This window comes from Alligator mississippiensis, chromosome 3, assembly GCF_030867095.1.
Source record: "Alligator mississippiensis isolate rAllMis1 chromosome 3, rAllMis1, whole genome shotgun sequence".
NCBI lineage: Eukaryota > Metazoa > Chordata > Crocodylia > Alligatoridae > Alligator > Alligator mississippiensis.
Window position 1 is genome coordinate 248,842,505 of NC_081826.1, and position 26,883 is coordinate 248,869,387.

Consider the following 26,883-nt stretch of genomic DNA (forward strand, 5'->3'; position numbering starts at 1 on the left):
CTTCAGAATAATCCAGCTTCACCAAGCGGTTAGTCCTAATGGTTTTGTATGCCACATGAATGGAAAAATTATGATGTGTTCTGAAAGTGTGTCTTATACTTCCCAACCTGACGTAAGTCATAAATTACCTCACTTTCCTGATTTACTGGAGGTAAGCATGGGCTTTGGGGATCACTTTCATTCTGGAGGACTGTTTCCTGTTATTGTTTTTCTTTTACACTTTTGTCTTGGTTTTAAAAACTTAGATTTTAGACGTAACTGAATATATCCCCTTTCTTTGCTTTTCTGAGTGAATCACATTCATTTACTTCTTCTGTCTTATCTCTGATGGTTATATCGGATGCCAGCAGGAAGGCTTTCTTTTAGATCTATGCTCAGTCACATGTGTTAGCATCAGCAAGATTAGAAATATGGACTCCAATTTATCTCCTAACCTCACTTGGTGCTGTGCCTCACACTTAAGTCAGTAGTGCTTTAGATTTTACTGCTGTTAGTTTTTTCGCTGCTAGTCTCATTTCTTTCCCAATCAACACTACATAATGACCAATATTTCTTGTTCTATAAGCTCCTACATTCCTGCACTCTATCATGGTACTTATGTAGCCCCTGTCATTATAGTAACTGGCAGTCATTAATGTATTAATCCCCACTACATCCCTGTGACAGAGAACTATTATTGTCCTCATTTTACAGATGAGGAAATGAAGCTCAGAAAGCTTAAAATAACTAGCTCAAGGTCACACAAGAATTGTGACAAAGCAAAGAACTGAACCCTCATCTCCTCTTTCCTGGCCAAGGTCTTAAAAAAAGGGATGCTCCTTGCTCTCAACTACCTTGTTCTACAAAGCAGAGAAATTCTCATTTAGTTCAATAGGCATTGTGCCTCAGCAATTCAGCTCTTCGTTTCTGTGAAATGACAATAGCATCATTTGGTCACTGTTGTAAGACTTTCGATCTACAAGTGAGATATCACTAATTTAAATAGAGTTAATCTTTCTGTGATTAGCTTGCAGTATGTGGCAAGTATTCTAACAATTTCATCCTGTTTCACAGAGGACCAGCAGCTAATCCTTTCCTGACTGGCCTGTTGTATAGGGAAACTGCACCAAGCTACACTAAACTGCCTGCAGTGTCTCTAGTTCAGAGGAGGTTGTGAAGTCACAAAATTATCTTTTGCCTACACCTCTCCAGTCTCTTCTGGGACAGCATGCAGCATAAGGAAATGTTTTTGGAGTAATTCCTTTGTACCCTCAAGTTTATTCAGAAGACTGAAGGAAGATTCTATGTCTCTCTCCACTCTGCACATTCATGGGAAAGTCAACAGTAACCTGAGCCAAAATGAGCAGAGATGGTTAGGAATATTTTGTCAATATTCTTTGGTTTTTTTTGTCAGAAACATACCAGTTATTGAAGCAGTCAATTTTTTCCCCCAGAAACACAGTTTAATGAAAACCAATATAGAGAAATCTTCTCAAGGTCAAGATGGAGTCAACTCCACACCAGAAAACCTAACTAATCTAGGATGCAGGTTCAAATTGTTGTTTTCCTGATTCCTATGTCCCAAACAAGTGCCTTAGGCTATATAGTCAGTCTCTGTCTCCCTCAAAATATAATTTATGCAAAGTTTACCTGATCTAATATGAAGGACAGACTGTTTAAGCCAGGAGTTATAACACTTACCTAGGATGTGGGCAGGTAAGTTTCAAGTCTTTAGTCTGACTCGGGCAAAGCAGTAATTTAATCTTGGGTCTCCTAGGGCACTTTTACAAATGTTCTGGGAGGTGTGTGTGGGAGGGCACTTTAATTAGCAAGCCACACTAATTAAAAGCATCCGATCACAACGAACTTTAGTTCAAAGCACCCCACCGCCATTTTTCAGCATGGGGACACTGATACATGTGATGCTACAGTCTACTGAAGTGCATTAATTTCTGCACTTCAGCAGACTCAATTATTTGAGTCTACTCTGACACATTGGAATCTGTGCATGTCGGTCTACTCTGACATGTACATCGGAGCAGGCTCCCTGCATGTGTATAGGACCCCTTACATACCAGCTAAATGCCCTAACTACTGGGCTCTTCCTGGGTGGTGCTCCTTCTTCATTTTCCATAAGAACATTAGAAAAGCTAGCTTCTCTTCTGCTGCACAAGGGAAACAACATGTCAAAATAGTTTTTTCTTTCAAAATGAGATTCTTGTTTTCTGGCCAGCCCTAAAAATGAGTAACTTTAGGAAAGCTTTTAAACTAATTGAAAGTAAAGCAGTTCAGACATCTATGTTGTTTGAAAAGGCAGCCAAACATGTAAGCTTTAATACAGTTAAAACTTTTTTGCCCTCTCCACCCTGATAGTTTGATACAGTCCAGATGTGTTTACTGTATAAAGAGTGTGTACTCTCTCCATCTCTAGGCCAGACAGGATCCTTGTGTTCCCCTCCCCGCCCCTTTTTTTTAAAAGTCTATGATCATTATTTAAACCTGTTTCATCCCAGTCTGGCCATTTCCATTATCAATAAAAATGGGCTGGCTTGGATAAATATTGAAAGTTTGGGTGGTTATGCAAACTGAACCAAATATTCATGTATCCAGAGCTTTGTAGTCTATATACTTGGCCTGGAATAACAAAAGCAGATTTTCAGCTTGTTTTGCTATAAATACTCAGAGAACTTGTCTTTTCTTGTGGTATTTTAATATTTTGCTTCCGATCTTATAATGAATCAAGAAGCATAGAAACACACAGAAGTATAAATTCATTGAACTAGAAATACAATCCAAAATTTTGAATTTCAAGAAAAAATTAATTGGGCTTCGTCCAGGGACACTGGATGGTTTCACACTTGATTCAAACCAATGAGCTGTAATTTTTGAGTACTGTTGATAAGCCAGCTGGTTAGGGATATAAATATAAAAAAGTTTAATCACTAAACGCAACTCATTTATCTGAATACATCTTTTTAGTATATCAAATTGTTAAATGGCAAAGTATGGACTTTTTCTCTCCACCATTGATTAACACAGCCATAATTACTAATACATTCATGGGCGGATCCAGGATTTTGAAAAGGAGAGTGCAAAAGGTGTGGCACATCACATTATAACATGACAGCTAAAGAGAAGCCAGAATGTTTACTAATATGCTAGGGCGCTAGCACTCTATTACCCAGTTTACAAATAAAGCAAAGACAAATATAACCATTGGAATGTATAGTAATTTGCTAGATGATATGTTAAGTTAAAAAAACCATAACAAACTAGGTAAAAAAGTTAATGTAGTAAAAAGATATTGTATTATTAGTTCCATATCCATTATAGTTAAATGTACATCTCTTAGTTTTATAAACAAAATTTAGCCCTCTTGATTATCTTAACAGTACCTCAAATATTTCACTGTCAGTCATTTCTACACATTAATATTACCGTATCTAATTTAAGGCTTTTAGCTAGAGGTAAAACAGTCAGGGTTGTGAAGTAGAAGAGAGAGATTACTAGGAATGGCTAAAAGACAGCAAAACAGCAATAGAAGAGAGCTTGAATAGTGGAACATCAAGACCATTAAAAGGACAGAGGGTCATTAACACTTGTGGAGTGGAGAGAGATTAGCAGGAATTAGGAAAATGATAATCAGCCATGAAATCAATGGACTCTCTCAGCATTGCCTGAATAGAAATGCTGCTGCTCCTCTCAAGCAACTTGTTTTAAAATTGAGGTTGAACAAGAAGTAAAGGGGGTGAGGTAAAATTGCACCACTGCACCCCCCTGGATCCACCCCTGAATATACCCGTTGTGTTGAACACAGAATTATTGTTAGAGACTTTATCAAAATACCAACTATATATAGCCATATTTAATAGGCTGCATATATACCCAAGTCAGGCATTATGAAAAATATATCTGGTTAGCTGTCCTACAATGTCTATGACAATAAGAGATAAATATTGACAATAAGATATGAGTTTTTACTTTAAAAAGTATGTTCTCTTAGTAGTATGTTCAATTAGTGTCTTTATGATCTATCGATAACACTGGTAGTCGTATGTCTGATTTTGGACAGAAACATAGAAATACTGCACAGAAATGAGTAGAAAACCTTGATAAGTAAAATTCATTCTGAAAACCTTTCAAGTTCAGAATGTTCAGGTGGATGTATAATTAGACAGATACTAAATTTTAGTTGTAATCTTATTGTCACAATTAAAATCATCAGCCCAATGAACTGAGGGAAAGGGAGGGTTGTGAAGCAAGAAAGTGTACTCAGGTGAGGTTGAATCATGACTTTTAAACCTACAATAAGACTCAGGGAAAGATCTCTATGCTTCAGTTCTCCACTCAGCTACAATGAAGACAGGAGGATTTCAGTGACTGGTTATAGCTCTCTGATTCTCAGTCACTAGACTCCAGTATGAGTAAAAGCATCAATGGAACAAAACATATCCTGCTGAAGTTAGGTCCTAAAGGAATCTTTTATTCATAGACAATCATGTATAGCAGAATCTGGCCCTTACTGGGCACATCTACCAAGATGCCTACTACGCAGTTGTTACTGCATAGTCATTTAATACTTGCATAACCGAGTACTAAATGCCTGTGCAGTTACAGGTGTTACTGAACAGTAGCATCCTGCCATGGTTACCTAGTGATGCTTACTGTGACAGTAGCTTGTTACTACTGCACAGTAGCTCATTACTGTGTCACAGTTTGTGCCTGATGATGCTACTGCACAGAAATAAGCTACTGTGCAGAAAGCATCTCATGTAGATGCTGCCACTGCATAGTATAAGATACATTTGCCAGCGAAGAACAGGTAATAATAAGCCACTGACAGGGTAAAGGGAATACACTAGATCTAAAACTAATGATTTGGAGATTGTAGCCCCTGCTGAAAAACTAGAAAAGTGGAAAAGAAATATAGGGGAATATAGAAAAGAAATAGAGGCGAATAGACACACTGGAAAACTGGGAAAGAAATATAGGGAAATAGACACAAAAAAGTCATACCAATCTCTTTTAAAGAGATTGCATATAAGTGAAGAATGGGTTGGGGAGGATAACTTACTGAGGAAGGGGAGAGCTGAACGAAATGGAACTAGCTCTCTGCTATGGGCAGCATAACAGTGGGTGCATTTACACATGCACTTTACTGCGAAGTAGACCAATTAGCTCTGCAGTAAAGCATCACCATCTACACATGTGTCAGTATGAGGGTACAGTAAATTTATTAACTCCACCATAAGACAGTACTGTTGGGGAAAGGACTATCTTACAGCAGAGTACTTAACTCCACTGAAATGCATATGTAGATGGTAACGGGTTGCTTGGGGTACCAGGGTGCTAAAGTGTGGAGACTGCCTGTCTCACAGCTCCACACTTTAGCATTCTTGTGCCTTAGCTAGCTCCTCTCCTGCCCAACGCCACTAGCCTGAGCCCAGGGCTGACTCCCTGAGCCTGCTGCCAGCCTGGCGCTGTTCTGTCCCAAGCTCAAACTGCTGCTGTCCCTGGGCACACGTGCAGATGCTGTGCCCAGGAGCAGTTGGCTCTGGCACAAACTGCATCAGAGTTTATTTCTTTGCATTAATTGCATGTGTAAATGCACCCAGTACATCTTAACAAAAACTGGGAAATGAATATAAGAAGAAAAATCAAAAGTTCTCTCTCTCTCTCTCTCTCTCTCTCTCTCTCTCTCTCTGCGTGTGTGCATGCTGAACAGAAAGCGACAGAATAAAGTGATAGGTGAATAATTGACTAAGGGTTGTTGACATAGTTGAAAGATTAAATATGGCTCCCAACGCTGAGAAAAGGCAAAAGGTAGAAAATTAAGGTCATACCTTCAAAAGTGCCTAAGCTTTCTTTGGTCCTCCAGAGAAGATGGCATTTGCTCTGCTTCCTATTTCTGATTTAGTCCTGGAGCAAGATAAAAGTTAAGGAAATTCCACGCGTCACAATGGCTACAAAATATTCCTATACAGAGATGGGAGACAAAAGAGCAAATAGCATGAAACCAGCTTCCTGATTTTAAAGAAGAATCACCTGCTAGCTCTATAAACCACCTTTCCCTCTCTTATACCCATGCAGTAGACAGAGCACCACGGACTGGAACAGGGATGGTGCATACAAAATAAATCAACCATTACAGACCATTACTGTTGGTTAGTAGTTAGAAGTGCTGCAAAACACATAGCCTGGTGGTGTGCTTGAGTATGCTATAATGATCTTCTCCATTGCTGTGTGCTTTGCCCCTTCCTTTCTTCTACATAATTGTGATCTTTTAATTCAAGTATCTATTCACTTTATCAACCTTATAAATTGATGTTATTGTAGCAAATCTAAGTCAAGCAGATAGATTTTTCTTTTCAAGCAGGAGGTCATGAAATTAGTGATCATCATTGTAATCTTTTGTAGAAGGGAGTTCAGACACATGGGAAACTACCATTCCTTGCCCCTACAAGTCTCACCAGGACCACTAAAAGAAGGGAAAGGAGCAGCTCATTTTTCTTCTCTCTGACAATGAAAAGCTATTTTTAAATTGTTGTTTTCATCTATGTTGTTCTGGTAGATCTCTGATACTGTAAAGCTAATTAAAATTAGACCAATATTTATAACACTGTTTAATACCCCTGTAACAAGAATTGGGGCTCCTGTTACTTTAAGAGAAAAGTGTAACAGTTTAAGCTGAATCATGGAGGACTGGCAGCTAGGCAACAAACTAGATGCCAATGAACTGGCTGCCCATATATCTCCCAAGGGGTCAACTCCCTCCTCCCCACCCCTGCACTTCATGGTAGCAGTGCGGGAAATGCCTGATTGTGCAGTGTGTGGCCATACTGCATGGCTACAATCTGCTGGACACTGCCAAGAAGGTTGAGATATCACAAAAAAGATTTCAAGCACTGTTTTCTGCTACATGGATTCTATGGCTGCATCCACTTGAGCAGGGGCATGCATATGCTGGAGTACAAATAGCAGCACAAATTTGTGCTGCTAGTATGTGCCACAGTGCACACCCTACCCATATGCTTTGCAGCAGGACACACTGTCATGCTGCTTCATGTGCTGAAGGGGAGGCTGACTGGGGCGCAGAGTGCCTCAGTACAGGGCTAATCAGCAGTGCTGAGGCACCCTGTATTCCAGCAAGCTGGGAAGTGGCATGTGGAGATGGGGGAGCAGGCAGCCCAGACCTGCCTGCTCCCCCATCTTCAGGTGCTGCAGAGCCCCTGTGCTAAGGCACTCTGCACCATCCAGCTGCACCCTGGCTGGCTGGGGTACAGTGTGCCTCAACAAGTGGCTCCACATGCTTCACTGCAGGGGCTTTGCAGTGGAGCCCCCATGCTGAGGCACATGGAGACAGGGAGTGGCTGGCTGGGGTGCAGGGTGCCTCAGCATGGGAACTCTGCAGCACATGGAAATGGGCTGCCTGCTCCCCCATCTCCACATTTGTCCCAGTGCATGCCACTTTGGCGTGCTTTACATGGCTTTTTTCTTCAGGGTTTTGGGTTTTTTTGCTACCGGGAAATCCCAGTAGCAAATTTTGCCCCAGCACTGCAAAGTAGCTTCACCATGCATGGTTTAACATGAAATGCTGCAAAGAGGTTTGCAGTGCCACTGCACATGCCTGTAAGTCTGGATCCATCATCTAGCTTTTCAATAGTAGGGGGTCAAACGTAGAAGGTGCCTGTGTCTGTTTTGGACTGAGACTGCCAGTTGGGACAATCTGCAAAATGACTTCTAAAAAGTAGGGCTGTATGAAATTTCTCCGGCTATTTTATTTTGATGCTGTTTTGACTCATTTCGAGCTCAAAATGGCAAAATCTAAATGAAATTAAGGACTTCAAAACAGCCATGAAACAAAACAAAGGCAGTCAAAATGTTTCGAAACATTTAAAGTTTCGAAGCTGAAGCTGGGCTTGCCTGCAGGGAACTAGAAAGTAAGGAGAGGGAGGGGGAAGCGGGGGAGGGACTGCTCTGACATTCACTGTATAGTTGGCCAGTGACTGTGATCCTTTCCTGAGGTCCCTTCCAATCCCAGTGGTCTGGGGGAGGGATGGAAAAACAACATAAAAGGCAGCATTGTTTGAACTGTCCTGCTTTCTGCCTTGAGGTCAGTTACTGAGTTATTTAGCAGAAGCCAAGGAGCGTTAGACAACAAAGGCTACTACTACCATTGATTTGATTTCCTACGTGCTAGCCCAGCAAGTGGGATTCCACAATACTTTTTGCTTTCTTTCTAGACCCTTTTATTTTATTATTATATTCATGGATGTATTCTTTTCAATATAATTATATTGGATTTTATACTATAGAATTCATATAGGAAAGTACATATACATTACTATATTTTTATAAAGACAAGACACAATGAAACACTCCATGAAACATGCTGGAAGGCAGCTGGCAAGCCTTTAGGGAGGGGTGGAGGAGGGGGTAGAGGGAGAGGTGTAAGTTTCCCACTTCCCCAAACTAAGATGCAGACTCTTTCCTACAACTAGCAGGGATGAGGCTTCCAGTTCTACAGGCAGCAGGGAGAGGGGAGCAATTCCAGTGCCACTGCCTATGCCTGAGTCTGCATCCCCTCGAAAAACACCAGCCATAACCCCCACCACTACCATCATGACAACAAACACCAGCATGACAGTCTCCTCCACTCCCACCTGACTTCCCATGCTGAGCCTTCTAGTGCCAGAGGAAGAGTTGGAGCTGGATATTGATCTGAGTGCACTAGCAAGGGAAATTCCGGGAAAGGAGGGGGAATCATTTGAGTTTGTGCTCCACACCCCTCAAGTTTCCCCTGGAGAAAGGTCTCCTTCCCCAGAAGGCACTTCAGAGGAAGCTGAGGTAGCGGTTGTGGAGGCAAGCGGCTCAGCTGAGTCTGCTCCTCCTGTTGCTGTGCCTCTGCCAGCTGAGGAGAGAGAAATTGCAGCATCCACACATGCACCCGCACCCCAGAAATGAGCAGGTAGTGTGGTCTGGGATCATTTTGAGCTGGCAGATGATCCCAAATACGGTATTTGCCTGCAGTGCAGAGTCAAAACCAGCTGGGACAAGGGAACAAAACACATGAGCACCACAGGGATGCTGATGTATCTCTGCAAGCACCACCTCTTGCACTTGCTCCTCCTCAGCCTGGCACAGTGGGAGCGTGCCTAAAGGAAAATCCTCCTCTAGCTCCAAACCAGAGGCAGGCTACCCTGGAAAAGTTAAGGAAAAGTGGGAAGAAAGGGGGGCACATTGCAAGGGTGAACGAGATCACCCAGAGCATTGGGGAGATACTTGCTGTGGATGGCCAGCCCTTCTCCTCAGTTGAGTGGCCAGGGTCCTGGCGGCTCATGGCACTCCTGGCCCCATCATACCAAGTACCCACATGCACTACCTTCAGCAGAACAGTGGTGCCCTCCCTGTATGAGGCATACATGGAGTACTTGAGGGAGGAGTTGCACAAGGAAGGTTCACAGGTGGCCTTACACTTCACCTCAGATATCTGGAGCAGCTGGGATGGAGATCATGCCTACCTCTCCTCACAGGGCACTGGTGCAACCAGTCAGGCTATTGGTGGGCTCTCCTTCAAGCCGAGGTAATGGATGAGTTCCACACAGCAACAGAGATCATGGGGGTCATGAACTGCTTGGTGCAGGGGTGGCTCCTTGGGCTAGGCAAGCTCACCTGCATGTTCATGGTCACCAACAATGGGGCCAATGTGGTCAAGGCAGTCTGTGATGCCAACTTTGTTGGCATGCGCTCTGTGGCACACAAGTTCCACCTCATAGTCACGGACGCCTTGGAGGGCGACAGGGCTGCTAGTGACAGTGCCAGCACCACCAGCAAGCTCATTTCCAAATGCAGGAAAGTGGCAGGCTACTACCACTGGAGCATCAAGGGGGCCAAGATGCTGAGGGACAAACAAGCAGAGCTGAACATCCTACAGAATAAAATCCTGCAGGATGTGGAGACTCGGTGGAACTCCACATACCTGATGCTCGAGAGGCTAGAGGAGCAATAGAAGGCTATCCATAAGATGGCCTTGCTCAAGGAGATTGGGATCAGCAGTCCCTTTAACAGAGCTCAGTGGGATACCATCTCCTAGATCTTAGTGGTCCTTCCAAGCCCTTCCTTGAGGACACTGAGACCCTCAGTGCTAGTGATGTCCTCTTTCACCAGGTGATCCCTGTATTAAGGGAACTTCAGAGCCAGATGGAGAGCTTTCAGGGGATCAATGTTCCTGGCTAGAGTAAGCTGCTGTCCCCAGATGTCCAAGCACTGGTGAGGCGGCAGATGGAGGGCATCAGGAAATGGCTTGATCCCTTGTGGTCCAGTATGGTCCATGTGCTGGCTGTCATGTGTGGCCTAAAGGTGAAGGGCAGCGTATGCAGCAGCCAAAGCCTGAATCAGTGGACGGAGGTGCTGGTGAAGAGAGTCAGGGAGGCAGAACATCTGAGGTGGGAGGATGTGGAAGAGGGGGATCCACTGTCCCATGCTAGCATGCCATCCACCAGCCAGTCCCCTCATCCACCACAGGTGCTGCCAATGTGGGCCAGGGGCATGGCTTCCATGGTGGGGTCCAGAGGCACCAGACCCCACCATCATGGAGGTAGCACTCAGGCCTTGGTGACTGCCTATCTCACTGAGGATGTGAAGCAGCTGCTGTGCAACCGCTTGGCCTACTGGGAAAGCCACAGCCAGATGTGGCCAGCATACACAACAATTGCAGGATTGCACAACAATCAGCCTGGCAAAGGGTTTTTCAACCCAAAACCTTGCTAAGATATATTTCTGTAACTATTCAGTTGGCCTGCTAAAAGATACCAGATTAGATTGACCCAAAGGAACTTTTCTGCCAGTGCCATGTCCTTAGATTAATACCCCTAGCACCTGAATGGAAGGACACAGGGCCCTGGGCACATCTAAGCCCCAGGGCTGCGGCTGGGGCTCACAGGGAGACTTCTCTGGCAGCTGCTGGAGAAGAATCTCCTGCAGGAGAGGAAAGAAAGGTTCTGTCACAGTTTGACTGCCTGAGATGCTGCTGGTGCTACCGTGCTGCTGCTCACTAAGGTATTATTTTACCTGTTGTCATTTAAAGTGGTGGACTGGGATGAGGCTGTAGGGGAGGAGGAGACCTCATTGGAGCACACTAGCATGTTGTGTAGAGGCCCCAGTGCTAGTGAGGACATGCCTTAATATACACACAAAGTCACACATGTCACTAGTTTTCGTTGTCAGCAGCCAGAGGTGCAGTTTCCCAGAACCCTCTGCACCTATCTCTTTGAAAGCTGGAAGGCTTCAATGGCCTCAGCAGGCGCTACCATGCCTGCAGTTTTCACCCTGCTGTGCCTTAACACACAAGTATCACAAGTTTTGCTTTTCAGCAGATTGAGGTGCTGATTCCCAGAAACTCCTGCATCTATCTCCTTGAAACTTGGCAGGCTTTGTGGCCTTATCAAAGAGTCGCTAACAGCCTCCCTTCCATACCTGAAGCTGTGCTGCTGATGAGAAGCGAGTTCTGGGCATCTCCTGGGTGAAGGAGCTAACCCTAACCCTTGCATAGAGTAGGAGAGACTCTTGTAAACAGCCACTCTCAGGGTCATGTGACGTAGGACTCTTAGTATATGGTAAATCTGTGGAGTGTTAGGTGATATTGAAGTCAGAACAAGTTTTGAGGAGGCATGTAGGATTTACGACAAATCCTAATATGCCCAGCATGCTCCGCTGCTAGCAGATGGTGAGCAGGCATCCCAGCATTCTGTGCTGGAGCACCCTTTTCACATATTTCTGAGAGTGGCCAAAAACAGCTGAGTGGGGAGCAGTGCATCCTGGGATGCTGAAGGATTGCAAAAGGCTTGTATTATCTCTATGAAACAAACTGATTTGAAGTAATAAATTTGCCATGAAACTCAGCAGGTATTTTACTGCTTCAACATATGGTCATTAGCATGTTTTAAGTATATTTAACACATACTTAGTGTCCTGTGTGACACGGCCCTCAGATAACTATTGCATGTAAGTAAAGAATGTCACCTTGAGTGTTTGTTCACACTGCTTCTCATAGGGAAAGGTAGCTAATGGCTCCTTAAAGGAGCAGTGTTGGAGGCTGGTTGGGGAAAGAGAAGAGGGGCAGTCAGTCATGACTTCTCCTACTGAGAAACCTTGGGGCAGCAGAGTTCAGATGAGTCACAGAAAATCTCCTTGGGGCGGGGAGGGGAGGGGAAGAGAGAACAGTGTACCCTGGGATGCTGGAGAACTTGGGTGTACCCGGACTGGGCCCCAGGGGCAGCTGTGACACCCCGCTGGTGTCCATCAGGATCCTGCCTGGCTGAAGCTCTATAATAGTCTGTCCTTGATTACTTATCCACCATGCTTTGCTCTGAACAAGGATCATGGAAGGGACGCTGCCCACAGGCCTTAAAGCAGGGGTGGGCAAAGTCCAGCCTATGTGCCATATCCAGTCATCAGTGAACTACATTTCCCAGCCACCGCTGTGCAGGTCCCTGGGCAGGGAAATGCAGGTAGCAGATCTCAGCTCTGCCAGCTCCATGCAGTGGTGACAGTCTGGTCTGGAGCAGGGGCAGAGCCATGATCCACTGCCTGCATGCCCCTGCCCAGAGCAAGTAGGATACAGATCTTGGTTCTGTCCTAGCTCCGGAGCAAGCTGCCACCACCCCAAGATCCCATCATCTTTGGAAAAGCCCCCTGCCCTATTCTGCCAGGCTCCCTTCCAGCATGGCTGGGGCTGATCTCCATGGCAACTGCAGCCTTGAGTTTTCACAGTGCAACTGCAGTTGGGATCTCCATGGAGACTGGCCCCAGCCACACAGGCAGGGGCTGCTAGGAAATGGATTCTGGCTGCCGGCTGGACTGGCCATTTTGCCCACCCCTGCCTTAAAGTGAGATTTGGTCCATTCGCGTTGCCAACTGGTCCCTCCCAGGCCCTACTAGTCTATTCAGTGCTCAGGATCAATAGGCCTGCTCGGCCTGTCTGTGTCCCTCCAGGGGACTGTAGCCTTAAGGGGCAATTGTGTGACTCTGTTCTGCCTCTACACCATGCCCCAGGCCTTGCAGATATTATCACTTCTGATGTTCCTGTCACTCAGCCCTTCGCTGGGCTCTCGTACCCTCTGGGTTGTTCAGCCCTCTTTCTGGGCTCTTAGACCCCCTGGTCCGACTCTGTCTTTCTCTAGGCTCCTGGATCCTCTGGTCCCACACTTACCCCCTGTCTGGACTGGAGGAAGACTTCCTCCTCCCCCTCTGCCCGAGTATGCCTTGAGCCTGTGGCTAGCTCGGCATCTTTATGGCTGGCCATTTTTACCGTGCAATAATTATTTTGCACATGTACCATGGCTACATTTATGGTACAATTAAATTGCATAATAAATGTAATGTGCCCTTATTTCAATAAGGAAAGGAGAAACTTGGGCAACCTGGATTTTTTCATAGGTGCAGGAACAGTTCAATGTCCAAGAGTGGCACTTCATTAACATCAAAGCAGAAACAACACTCAGCACTATCTCATTATCACATCTCAAGGAGATCAGGAAACCAAAAGAATACTAGTTTGCCATGTTAACAATGTTGAAGATACTGTTGAAGGTTCATAGTAGAGTCCAAGTATGCATATTTGCTAAATACATACCAACATGCAAGGTTTAGTTGCATGTTCATGTTGCTGTTCTGGCTGAGTTTTGATTGCTTATAAAACACAGAAAAGAGTGAACAGCACTAGAGAGCTTACATAATCTTTGAAGGGATTTTACCCTGTTTTTAGAATGTGGTTGCTTATCTCATCTGATTCCAATCTAAGAAGCATTTTGCTTAAGACAAGGGACTTTGTGACTTCCTGGTTCACCTTTATTCTTAGCAATTTCAAATATCTTTATTTTGTATTTTTATTACTAATAGCACAACAGCTAGCATGTAATTATGAGCAAGATGATAACTGAATGGAATCATGTTTCTAATAGTCTCTCAGTAAGCCTACTAGTGGAATATTCCATGATATTTTTGCATGCAGGCTCTTTCCATTAGTTTCTCTTATTTAAAAATCCTCATATAAAATTACTGCCTATATTTCTTCTAGTTTTGAAAGCATCGGCTCAGTTCCAATAGAGTTCTGGTGTTTAGTACTTTGACCTCTCCTTCTCAGAGCCAAATGCAAATTGCCACAGATACTTTTGTTAGTGAACTTCAGCCATAACTTGTGCCTGAAGCTATCTGAAATGTTTTGCCTAAAATGTCAAAATATGTGATTTAAATGACAACTTATCTTAAATTTTCTCTTTTAATGACATTATGACAAGCACTGAAATTGGTGGGGGAGTGGGGGGAATAACCTTTTAAATTATTCTACATCTCACTATTGGGAGAAAAAAGTTAAAAAAGTGAAAGTATTTTAAACTGCTTTTCATTATTTTGTCTCAACTCCCCTCGCCCCCATACTCTTCCATTGAAAAAAGGGAAGTTTTAAAAATACAAAGCAACATTTCCCCCAGTTAAAAGTATTTTGAAAGATTCTCTGAAATATTTCAATGCAACAAAAAACCTTCTTTTTTTTATCTGGCAGGAATCATGCTTACCTTCCTTTGACTGCTCTACACATACCACTTGGCCCTGTGGGTCTGGCAAGGGGAGAACCCTCTCCATCTTGTCCTGCTGTTACTCTCCAACTTTCACTTGAGGTCCAGATCCACAAGAGGAACCTGAAGTCTAGAGCAAAAATGAAAGTAGATGTATGGCTGATACCGACCACTTTTTCCACACCATCTTTGCCACCTGCATAGATTTTTATTTCCGTCAACTTGAGGAAACAAAAGGGAGCATGGGCTTATTAATGTTAGGAATATTAATATTTAATAAATAATAGTAATGCTTATTCCAAGATTTGGAAACAAAATCTCAGACACTCAGTTGTTAAATGCCAGAAAGGTGTTTTTCTTTAACTCCCTTATACAGGATGATGGAAAATGCACTAGAAACTACAGTTTTTTCATCACATATTCTATATATCCACAGAAAACTTGTTACTGACTATGACAATCACCCATTTTTATTATTAGTTTTGAAATAGGAGTTTGGAATGAAGAAGCCTGTTATTTTCATTTTTTTGTCAAATCTCTAAATGCAGAGAAAGTCTGAAAGCCAAACAAACTCCTTAACCAAATAATAACTCTGAAAGCCCTCCAATAAATATATAATACACTTTTAGATAATTAGCATTTGAAGTGAGACAGAAAACAAACAATTCATATTTAAGTATTTTCTGCAGAAGACACTTGCCCTGCTATAAATATTCAAACTTAAATCCACTGATCCTGCATTAGTGTGAAGCACAGCAGCAGAACAGGTAAAGCATTTCATGTGTTTCCAGGTCTATGTCAAAATCTGCCCTAGGTCCATCCAGCCTGGCAATCCAGGCTGAGTCGTCAAGGTGGCTAGACATCACACTACCCACATCATTTTCTTGATTGCCATTAGCTATAGAAATTGGCATGCTTAACCATGCTAGCCAAATAGGCTGCTTGGCTTGGGTAGAGCTTTGAATGTTTTACTTCATTTTGCATTACTAATCTTAATCCACTGGCCACACCTATTAGACATCTAGGTGGCACGTGTGTGTCTAAGCATGATCTTGTTTCACCTTGCCAAAATACTGTTAATGCAAAACAGAGAGGTCTTCTTCCTCCTAAGTTATGTGACTTAGTTTTCAAACTAAGATAAAGGTGCATTATACAAAGTAGATGAACTATTTTTCCCCTCTAAATTTTAAGCAGGCTGGTATGAGATTGCATTCAAACCAGCAGTTGTCAACCAGTGTGCCAGGGTCCCTCAGGTACCAGCATATCCTTTGAAGGGTGCTATGAAGTATGAGGAGATAAGTGAGTTGGTAGGAAATAAGCAGATAAAATAAGCAGATAAACACAGGCTCTAGCTTGTCCCTTACTCGATAATCCCCCATCTCTACCACTGAGCTGCTCTGTAAGGAAGTAAGCTCTGTAATATATATATATTTTTAAATTGGCTACCACTCAATTCACAAATTTGGGGGGGGGGGGGGGAGTGTCTTGAATCCAGTAAGGGTGCCTCAAGACTAAGGAAGTCAAGAACCACAGATTTAGACACTTAAACATACATGTACACCACCTCTCTACACTCTCTTAAACAGGTCTCAACCACCCACTCCCATTCACGTGTCAAACATTAAAATCCAGAGGTGAAGTCACAATTGAGATGCCTCTATGGGCATGTCCAAATGAGTGCACATGTGTGGTTTCCAGAACATGTGCACCTATTCTCTGTGCTTCTAATTTGTAACACAGTGCCGAAATTTGATACCAGGAGAACCTAGTGTCAAAAAACAAAAAAACAAAAAAACCAAAACAAAAAACAAACCACTGCAAGAAAAAGCAGCGCGGCAAATGTGGCAGCAGCATGTCTGCCAGAAACAGCCTGGCCATCCAGAGCCACACTTTGGCTGCTGGCCAGGCTCTGTGTTGCTGGATTGGCACTGCTGCTGCTCCAAGAGGCCCCCCAGGACTCCAGGTAAGGCAGCTGGAGCCAGTACAGGTGCTGGCACCAGCCTCCCCTACCCCACCCAGGACAATTTGACACATGTTGGAGCACATGTGCAGGGGCATGCCCCGGGCTGAAAAGCAGCGGCACAAATATGTGCCACTGCTATTTGTGCCAGAGGAAACGCATGCCTCTGCACAAGCACTTGCTTCTGGACATACCCTATGACTGGGTTTAATACCTGCAAGTGGAAGTATGTAGGCAGGGCATGCTCAGGAGCATGTGCTGAACCATGGTAGACAAGAATTCCTATAGTCTGACTTTGCTTCATCACATTGGACAGGGAGGTCAACAGTTTCAAATCTGAATATTTGAGATAGGCATCTAAATTCATATCCAGCCATCTATGTAAATGGCTTTGTTATCTTCTCTAGAAGTCACAGGTGCTTCCCCTCTTGAAAAAATAAGTCTTTTCTTTATGTTCCAATAAAGTTCAATACCTAATTAACTTAAGCTCTAAATTTGAAAGTGTCAGCCTTAAGCAATTGGTGACTCAGCTTTTCTGTTTCTTAGATGTGACCCACTGAAGAACTCAACTTCACAGACTATTTAGGAGCACAAATATCCTGAATCTGGCCCTATATTATAGTAATTCTTTGGCTGTTTCCTGGGTAGAGGGTTGACTGCTCTTAGTTACATCAATACAACTCCATTAATTTCAATCATTCTATTCATTTCTGTACAAATGTTTTGGATGATCTCATCTTTATATAGAGATAATTTTTTTTCCCCAAAGGCCTGGAAGATGTTATTATCTTAGACCACAGAAATGTTTATTATAAACAAAAAATGTTTTCCACATTAAAAAGGAAATTTAGACAGTTGCAAGTCAAATAAGTCACACGGTATACAGTCAGTTCCTGGCCCTAACAAAAGCAGATTAATTTAAAATGTCTTTAAATATTCTCTCTCTTATTAAGACCAAACCTAACCATCACACACTTAAGTTGAGTGCAGTTAACCAATATTCACCGTCTATTTTAGCTGGCATCTATACTTGAAAGAGTTCCCTGTAAATGGCCATCTTAAAAATCTTTTTTATTAAACCAAGTCAATGGTAACATGACAAACTTTGATGTAATAATTCAATGGGGCCTTTCCTCACCTGTAGTGACTCCCTGAAGGGCCAGATAAAATTTTAGTTCTTTGTTAAGAGAATTCCATACGCAGCTGAGAGTATGTGGCTCCATCCTTTTCAGCCACCAACAGGGATTGGAGCTGGTCAATGCTTATAGAGTTATAAACATGCACCCCAGAAAGGAAACCCTTGGAAACTCCTGCATCCAGGGGGTGCAGACATGCTGTAACTCCTGGTGCCCCCCATGCAGGAGTAAAGTGGCTCCTCCCTGCCCTTTGATATAAGCAGTGGCCTAAAACTACCTAGTATTCCTCTCCCTCTGTCCTTATGCTTTGTATATTATTAAGAAACCTTTCTGAAAGTAATGAACAGCACCCGGCCTTCTGTTCATTTCTGTTCATCGCCAGGATATAACGGTTGACCCATTGACCCTACGGCTAAGCACAGTTCAAAGCAGATTCTGCTGGTGGTCTTGAATGTCTTCTCTCTCCCCTGCTTTATCATAGTATCTTGTTCCACATTTCCCCTTCTTTTTCTCTTGCTATACCTCTTTGTATTGACTGAAAACAATCAAATGGGAAAGTACATCAAATACCACATCAGTGGAAATCAACTAGCTTTGCCTAATCCATTACATTTTCAAACAGTCCACTATTGATGAAAGCATGACATCTGACATTTGCCAACAGATATTCTAAATATAGGGAAAAAATCCCTGCTTAGTAGAACTATTCTACAGTTCTGAAATAAGCAATTCAGGAATAGTGTTTTGAGTGAAAAAATAAATAATGTCTCCCTTTCTTATACAAATCTAATATAGTTTAAAGGCCTATATGAACAGTGCTCTTCATCCCATAGATTTCCTGCTTACTGTGTTTGCACAAAGTCTCTGTGGAGGCATTTCTGAACCACTATTAGCACTGCCACCTGCAGCTAATTGTGCTGGAATGAAAAACAGAGTTCTGTGCATAAAAAAAAAAGTTTCGTCAATTTATGGTGTCAAATTATTCCCAGTCAAAATATTTTTTTTAAAGAAATGCAAGTGTTTTGTCCTTTGCACACATTTTAAATAAAATGCATTTTGCAATCATTATTCAATTATGTCTGCTAATGCAATGGCATTAATAATCTTAGCAGTCTGTTCTCATATGCTTGGCAGTATATTCCTTTTGCAAAATGAACAAGCCTGATTCCAAACTCTGGCAATTATGTAAATCTGTCTCGTGGAGGTGCCGAGAATTTAAGTTCCACTGAATTTAGTAGAATATAAGAATGCTCCAAGCCTCCCTGGGTCAACCCCATATAGAAATAGTTTTGCTGAAGCTCATTTTATTAAGCAAAGGTTTACAGCATTGGGCTCTTTGGGTTTTAGTACATTATTTTAGATATTTTGTGAGTGTACCTACTTTGCTGTAAACTTTATATAGCACTTTACAAAACTTTATAGTTTTGTCACCTTTAAAACAAGAACAGGCCCATATATATCATTACGCTAATCTAGGAAATCATAAAGACCTTTAAATAATTTTATGGATTATCATATATGTTTGCTGAAGGAGATAATCTGCTTTTATTACTATACTTTTAAAGGGTTCAGAGAAATAGATTAACCAGGGACACATACAGCATAAGATAGATTCTCCTTTAGGAAGAATGTAATAACCAAATAAAGCCATCAGTGTAAGTAAAAGGTGGTAAAAGCAGACTCAGGACTGGTATAAAGTTAAAAAAACCACTAATCCCACATTTAGCAAACAATGAAATTAAGGTGAGGAAATATAGCAAGAGATAGTTGAGGTTTGATTAAGATAATATTCTGTGTGAGGGAGGTTGATCTTAAAAGACCTGGGTTCCTGAAGGCTGGTCCCAAAAGGTCTAGATATAAGGGCCTTGTTACACCTCACACTATGAGCCACACAAATACTGATTGACTAATTTGGAGTTTAGAGCAGTTACACCTTCGGTTTCAGCTGCACATCTGTGGGAAGTGGCCACACTTTAATGGAACAGGAACTGGGTTGTGCAGATCAAGAGCTAATCCTGCTCTGGAATGGCATAATTTTGAGCTGCACAAGTGCTTTAAACTACTTTAAGGTGTTAATGTGCGGATAATCCAGGGGTTAAGAGCTCCAGGAGATTCCCACATTTACCATGTAACAGAGCCCTAGAGATACTATTAAAGTGAGCAACAAGAGGAATAAACCAAACTATTGGAGAGCCACAACAATATAAATACATGGGCCAAGTTCTGTCATCAGAAATATGTAGTATTAAGTGGAGGGCAATAAACACATGTAGAGATAGAGCTGATGAGTCTAAAACATCGATTTAAAGAGAATGTTAAATGCTAGCTGTCTTGGGCTGCTTATAAAACTGCAAAACGATCAATTGCCAATTTGCTGATCTTTAGAGTTTATGAAACAAAGTCCCAACCCCAAAGTAACCTCCACGTAAGCAAAAAGTCAGCAGAATAAATTAGAAGGATTAAATTAATAAACTTGCAATGTAGACCTAATTAACATAACAGAATCAAGATCATACATAAACAGCTGGCACATTTTATATTAAGTTTACTTGTATGAAGTGCTGTGGGTGCTTTGATTAACACATTTGGCAAAATCTATTACAACATTTAGGGCAATGAAAAATATTAAAGAAGATAAAGAAAACAATTTGAAAGGCTGCACTGTTACATTATATGAATCAGAATGTGAAATTAATTGCAGTTTTCTTATGCTGGTTCATCAAGTGCTGGCTACCAAGGAAGGGAGCAGATCTGCCAATTCCTCATTGCTCAAAGAGGAAGTGAGTGGCTGGAATAGGGCCAAGAGTACTGTAAGTACTGTCATAGGCCCAAGACCTAGCAAACTCATACATTTAATGCCATTATGAGCCCCAGACCTTATGCTCTTGTGCAAATACTTTGGGACAGATTTGTAAAGACTTGGGTGTCCAAAGGCAGCCTTACATGGAATTTGTGCATCTATATGCCCTTCAAAATCCCTGCCATGAGCAACTATGTTTTTGCCAGTAAGTTTACCTAGGCACTTAAGGTTTGCTTCTTCATAAGCTACAGGTTTGCCAGAGATAAGCACTTGGGCTTAATGTCATGCCTAAACTTGATTAGAACCTTCAAATGAAGAGTTCTGCCAACAGCCCTCTCTGCAGAGCCCAATCTAGTTGGCATGCATGGAGCAGACATGATACAAGTCTAGACTGAGTTTTGACCCAGCACAAAACACAGTGGCAATATTCCTTTCTTCTTACAGTAGCCTAGTGGTGAAAGTATTCTCCCAACAATGGATGTAATATACCCTGACTTAAGCAAGACTTTTGATATTGTCTCCCACAGCATTCTTGTAAGCAAGCTCAGATAGTATGGGTTGGATGAATCAACTACAAGGTGGTGTGGCAGAGCACAAGTTGTGCCTCCCACTTTATGAGGTTTCAGGCAGGCTCTGAGCAGCTGGCAGGTGTGGTCTGGCCAAATCAGGTGGTCACATGGCAGCCAGGACACTGCCTGATTGGAGGAGGGCTTGGCAGCCTGAGTATAAGACCAGGCCGAGGGAGCAGGGCCAATAGTTGCAGCTAAGAAGCTGATGAAATAACATTGCCTGGCTGCAGGATTCTGCTTCTGGAACACCATGGAGGCTAGGATAGGAACTAGGGGGAAGGAGGAGGTTCCTAGGGACCCAAGTAGGGTCCAGAGCCCTTAGAAGGGGGCTGAAAGCCTGGGGCTGTGGAGAGACCAGCCTATAGTAAGGGGCTGTGTACACAGAGGCCCAAGAGAGAGGCTAGATGGTTTATTGAGAGAGGCTGGGTATACAAGAGCCTAGAGAAGACACAGACCAGCATGAGCAGAAGGGGCTTAGAGTTTTTGGGCCTACAGAGGGGCTAGGTAAGCCCCTGAATAGAACTGTTGGGAGTATGGGTGATGGAGGAAAGGCCTGGGGAAACCCAGGGAGTGGGGCTGACCCTGGAGGGGTCTGTGGAGGGGTTCAGATGAGCCCAGTGAAGCAATGGGCTACTTTGTACAAGTTTTCTGGGACTCCAGGCAAGACCAGTGTGAGAGAACTGATTTATGGAAGGGCCCAGGGGTGGACTCTTATCGAGTGAGAGTCAGCTGTTTGTAGATTGACCCAAGGCTCTTGACTGCCCAAGCTCAGGCCGGGGCCCAAGTGGCTGAAGAGCAAGTACGTGCACCACGAAATGCTCTAGAGCCAGGAGTCTGGGGTCCTGACTGGCTGGAGAGCAGGGCCATGCTCAAGTGAGCAATGGTCTCTCAGGGGAAAGATCACTGGCAGGAGAGTAAGGGGGTCAGCCAGCAAGCAGTCTGGAATGACTGAGGCTGAAGCCCAGCCACCTGATGGAAGGTATCCTGCAAGGGGTCTGAGAGAGAGTTGTGGCCAGTAACTGAGGGTTATGTGGAGGTGGAGGATGCTTGTGGAAGGGCAGTCAGTGAAAGGTGAATATAGGGTGCTGGAAACCCTCAGCCCCTGCTGCCTTGTGGGCACCCTGTGGAAGAGAAAAGCAAAGGGAGTACACCTGACAGAAAAGCAACAGTCGCATAGAGGAGAAGTATCACCTTTCTGGACCGGCTTGGGATACCTTGTCATGCATCCAAAGGTGCATGGCTGGCCTTGCTGGCTCATGTTCATCTTGGAGTCAATAATGAGACAGGACAGAGAGCAAAGGTGGGGGGGTTGCACATGTTCCAGGACACTTGAGCCCTCAGTCGGCCATAGGCTGAGTTTGAGACACCCAAGGCCAGAGAATCAGTGGGACAGTAGGCCTGATGCCCAGTTTTAGAGTAGGGCCTGAATTGGGAGGCCTGAAGGTCTGTGAGGGGCCAAGCATGAGAGAGAGAAGCCTGAAGGGCTGTATGGAGTAGGGCCAAGGGGGTCTGAAGGGCCATACAGACTAGGGAGAAGTGTGTGTGTGGCACATGGTGGGGTGAGAATGAGTGTGACCCAGTAAAAGGGGCAGTATGAGTGAGACCCAGTTATGGGGGTACATGGAAAAGGCCCAACATAAGAACAGAGTCCTGTCCTGGAGAGGGCTGAGTATCAACTGTTTGGAGGCCATTTGTACGGCTTTGGAAATGGTATAAGGGAAGGTTTGGAGCTGTGTATTTCACCCTTGCCATCAGGGTAACCAAACGAGCAGCCTCTCACATATATAAATACCAATTTTGTGGAAACATCAAAGGTAAGGCAGGGCAGACTGCCCTAGACAGGTGGCTGGGCTGATGTTGTGACTGGCCTTGAGACGGCCCCCTGTCACAAGCGGATACAAAACTGGCTGGATTGTTGGGCTCAATGGGTAGTAATCAATGACTCAATGTCTAGGTGGCAGACAGTATCAAGTGGAATGCCCCAGGGGTGAATCTTGAAGCTGGTTTTGTTCAGTATCTTCATTCCCAGTCTGGAAGATGGGATGGATTGCACCCTCAGCAAGTTTATGGATTACACCAAGCTAGCGGGTGTAATAGATATGTTGGATTGGAGGACTAAGATTCAGAGTGACCTAGACAAATTGGAGGACAGGGCCAAAAGAAATCTCACGAGGTTCAATAAAGACAAGTGCAAAGTTTTTCACTTAAGACAAAAGAATCCCATGCACAGGCACAGCCTAGGGACTGACTGGCTAAGCAGCAGCTCTGCAGAAAATGATGTGGGGGTTATAGTAGACAATAAAATGGATGTGAATCAGAAGTGTGTCCTAGTTGCCAAGAAGGCTAACAGCATACTGAGCTGCATTAGTAGAAGCGTTGCCAGCAGATCAAGGGAAGTAATTATTCTGCTCTATTCTCCTCTAGTGAGTCCACATCTGGAGTACTGTGTCCAGTTTTGGGACCTCCACTATAGAAAGGATGTGGACAAGTTGGAGAGAGTCCAGTGGAGGGCAACAAAATTGGTTCGGGGGCTGGGGCACATGACTTTTATAGGAGAGGCTAAAGGGAACTGGGTTTATTTAGTCTGGAGAAGAGATGCCTGAAGGGGGATTTGATAGCAGCCTTTAAATACCTGAAGGGGGGTTCCAAAGAGGATGGAGCTGGAATGTTGTCACTGGTGACAGATGACAGAACAAATAGCAACAGTCTCAAGTTGCAGCAAGGGAAGTTGTGGTTGGATATCAGGAAAAACTCTCTCACTAGGAAGATGATGAAGCACAGGAACAGGTTACCTAGAGAGGTGGTGGAATCTACATACTTCAAGGTTTTTAAGGCCCGGCTCAATAAAGCCCTGGCTGAAAGATCTGGTAGGGGATAGTCCAGCATTGAGCAGAGGGTTGGACTACATGACCTCCTGAGGTCCCTTCCAACCCTAATTTTTATGATTCTATGATTCAATTCTTTCTTTTCCCAAGGTGGTTCAAACCCATATTTCCCACCATTCATAAGTGGTGGTGGGGAAATATTCATAGTTTCATAGTAGCTAGGGTCAGGAGGGACCTGAACAGATCATCTAGCCTGACCCCCCTGCCACAGGCAGGAATGAATGCTGGGTTCACAAGACCCCAGACAGGTGATCCTCCAACCTCCTCTTGAATTTGCCCAAGGTAGGGGTGAGAACCACTTCCCTGGGAAGTTGGTTCCAAATTTTGGCCACCCTAACTATAAAATGTTGCCTTCTGATCTCTACCCTAAACCTATTCTCCATCAGCTTATTACCATTGTTCCTCGTCACCCCAGGTGGTGCTGGGGAGAAAAGGGCTCCACCTATTTGCTGTTGATCTCCCCTGATGAGTTTGTAGGCAGCCACTAGGTCCCCCCTCAGCCTCCTCTTGCTGAGGCTGAACAGATTCAGGTCATTTAGTCTGTCCTCATAGGACCTGTCCTGCTGCCCTGTCACCAAGCGGGTGGCCCTCCTCTGAACCCTCTCCAGGCTGGACACATCCCTTTTGAAGTGCCGCGCCCAGTACTGTATACAGTACTCCAACTGCGGTCTGACCAAAGTCGCATAGAGGGGGAGTCATACTTGTCTGGACCAGGTTGAGATGCATCTTTGGATGCATGACAAGGTATGGCTGGCCTTGCTGGCTGTGGTCTGGCATTGGCGTCTCATGTTCATCTTGGAGTCAATAATGATTCCAAGATCCCTTTCCATCTCTGTGCTTTCAAGAAGGGAAATCCCCAGCCTGTATGTATGTATTATTTGAGGAGGTTGAGCACCACCTGATCACCACCTCCCTCAGGGCCTTTACATGCTGAGTGGTGCTGGGTGCTGCAGGACAGTGGCACCATGGTGCTGTTGTCATCAGCCACAGCAAAAAGTTTGGTGGGGGCTAAGCCCCATTAGCCCCAGCCTTTCACTACCTATGAGTGACCCATCATTAGATAATTGTCAAGTCTTGAATGGAAGCACCCTTCTTCTTGAAGTTGCTCTTTTGCAAAAGTGACCATTTTATCCAATCTTTGTTTAGTGTAAAACATACAGACATCCTTGAAACAAGGACCTGAACTCAGGCCTTTACTCTAAATGCCCTAATATTGATATACTAGTAAATTGCCCATCAAGAATGATGGGGGGGGGGTACAGGAAGCAGGCAGGGGTAGAACACAATATGCTGAGCTGCTGCTACCTCCTGGGGGGGGTGGAGCTTGCATGTGGTGGCCACTGCTGCCATCTACCAGTCTGTGCTATTGCCGCTCCATATCTGGGTTCGGCCCCCCCCACTCAGCGTCTGGCTCTGTGCCTACCGGAAGCGGGGGGTGGGGGCGGGAATGGGGATGAGACATGGGGGAGGCAGGCAAGCAGCAGCTGTCACCACCACCCACTGCCCAACGCTGCCACTGCTCCACATCTGGCTCTGTTTTGTCTCTGGAGTGGCGGCAGCGTGGGGGTGGTGGATGGCAGTGGCTGCATGCAAGCTTCTCTGGATGCGGGGGAGGGGGGGAATCTTGCATGTGGCAGCTGCCACCAGCATACATCCTGCATCGCTGCCACCTCCCAGAAGTGTGGGGGGGAAAGCTTGTCCCTCTGTTCCCCTCCACCAGCACCCCGCACTGCCACTGCCTCCAAGGAGCAGGGCTGGTGGGGTGGGGGGTGAGGCCAACGGTGCTGGCCTCACCCCGCCCCACTCTGTCCCCGCCACCATGGAAGAACCCCACTGTCTCACTCCATCCCCACCATTCCCTGTGGGGCATTCTGATTGGTTGTTTCAGTAAGCATTGTGATTGGCTACCAAAACAACCAATCAGAGTGCTCCAAGGGTGTTACAGACAGACAGACTGACTAAGCCCTTTACATATACATATACATACACTAGCCAATTGCTCATCAAGAATGACAGGCAGGGACAGAGGCCTGTGTCCGGCTCCCTCCCACACCTTTGAGATTGGTCTAGCTCCCCCTTTCCCACACTTTGCCATGGGGCTAGACCTGGCCCCCGCCACCGTCCCTGCCACTGTTGCAGGGCCAGGCCTGCGGGGGGCAGGCTGGAGGGGGGGCCCAGCCTCCCCACTGCCATTTCCAGGCCAGGCTGGGCCTGGTGCACCCCCCCCCCCATACCCTCTGTTTTGGGAGTCAGGCCAGGCCCCATGTGCCCCCACCCCTCCCTGCCGCTGTTTTGGAGCTGGCGCTGGGCCCGCCCCCCACCTTCCCCACCACCGTTTCAGGGCCGCAGCTTCCACACCACCATTTTACCCCTCCCCTGCATATAGTTGTGAGAAGGCTGTCAGTGCTTGCCATATTACACTCTCAATCCAAGAAGGAATATCCAGCAGTTCCTTAACACTCCATGTGATTAATAAAGCAACCAGATAGAACAAAAGAGAAACAGGGGCCAAGGAAAACAAATATATAGGCTAAGTGAGCTGGCTAACCTGGTTCCTCATTATTGCAGGAGTGGCTACAAATGTCACTATCAAACCCTAACATAAGACAAAGGAAATCTCTTGATTAATAAATAAAAATCCTAGCATGATATCTAGTAACCTTCAGCAGTGCTAAGCCTGATTAATATCACCCAACTTTGAGTCCAAACAATTCACTACATAAGAGCAGGAAGCCATAAACATTTATTAGGACTAGCTTACAATAGTGTGATATAATTTATATGCTTGTGTGATTAAGGGCAAAATAAAGCCAAATATTCCTAGGTTTATAGTCACACTAAACAAATAGGATCCAGTGCTAATATCACAGTGGTTTAGAAATGTTTTCAAATTACAAAACTCATTGTTGATTCTTTACTCTGAATCCAAAGACTCCTCTAGAAGAAATCTGATTGTTTAAGGCCTTTTAATTGGGTAAACT

General features: G+C 44.4%; 1 long non-coding RNA gene across 1 annotated transcript in view; it reads right to left on the reverse strand.

The window, feature by feature from the left end:
- Window positions 1-2,743: 2,743 nt before the first annotated feature.
- The window catches only part of LOC132249148 (uncharacterized), a 69,669-nt gene continuing 45,529 nt past the window's right edge, over window positions 2,744-26,883 (reverse strand). Inside the window, exons 2-4 of the long non-coding RNA XR_009460555.1 lie at window positions 14,553-14,682; window positions 5,823-5,898; window positions 2,744-2,886 (exon numbers count right to left, since the gene is read on the reverse strand). This is a non-coding gene — a long non-coding RNA (uncharacterized LOC132249148). The remainder of the gene's footprint in view (window positions 2,887-5,822; window positions 5,899-14,552; window positions 14,683-26,883) is intronic.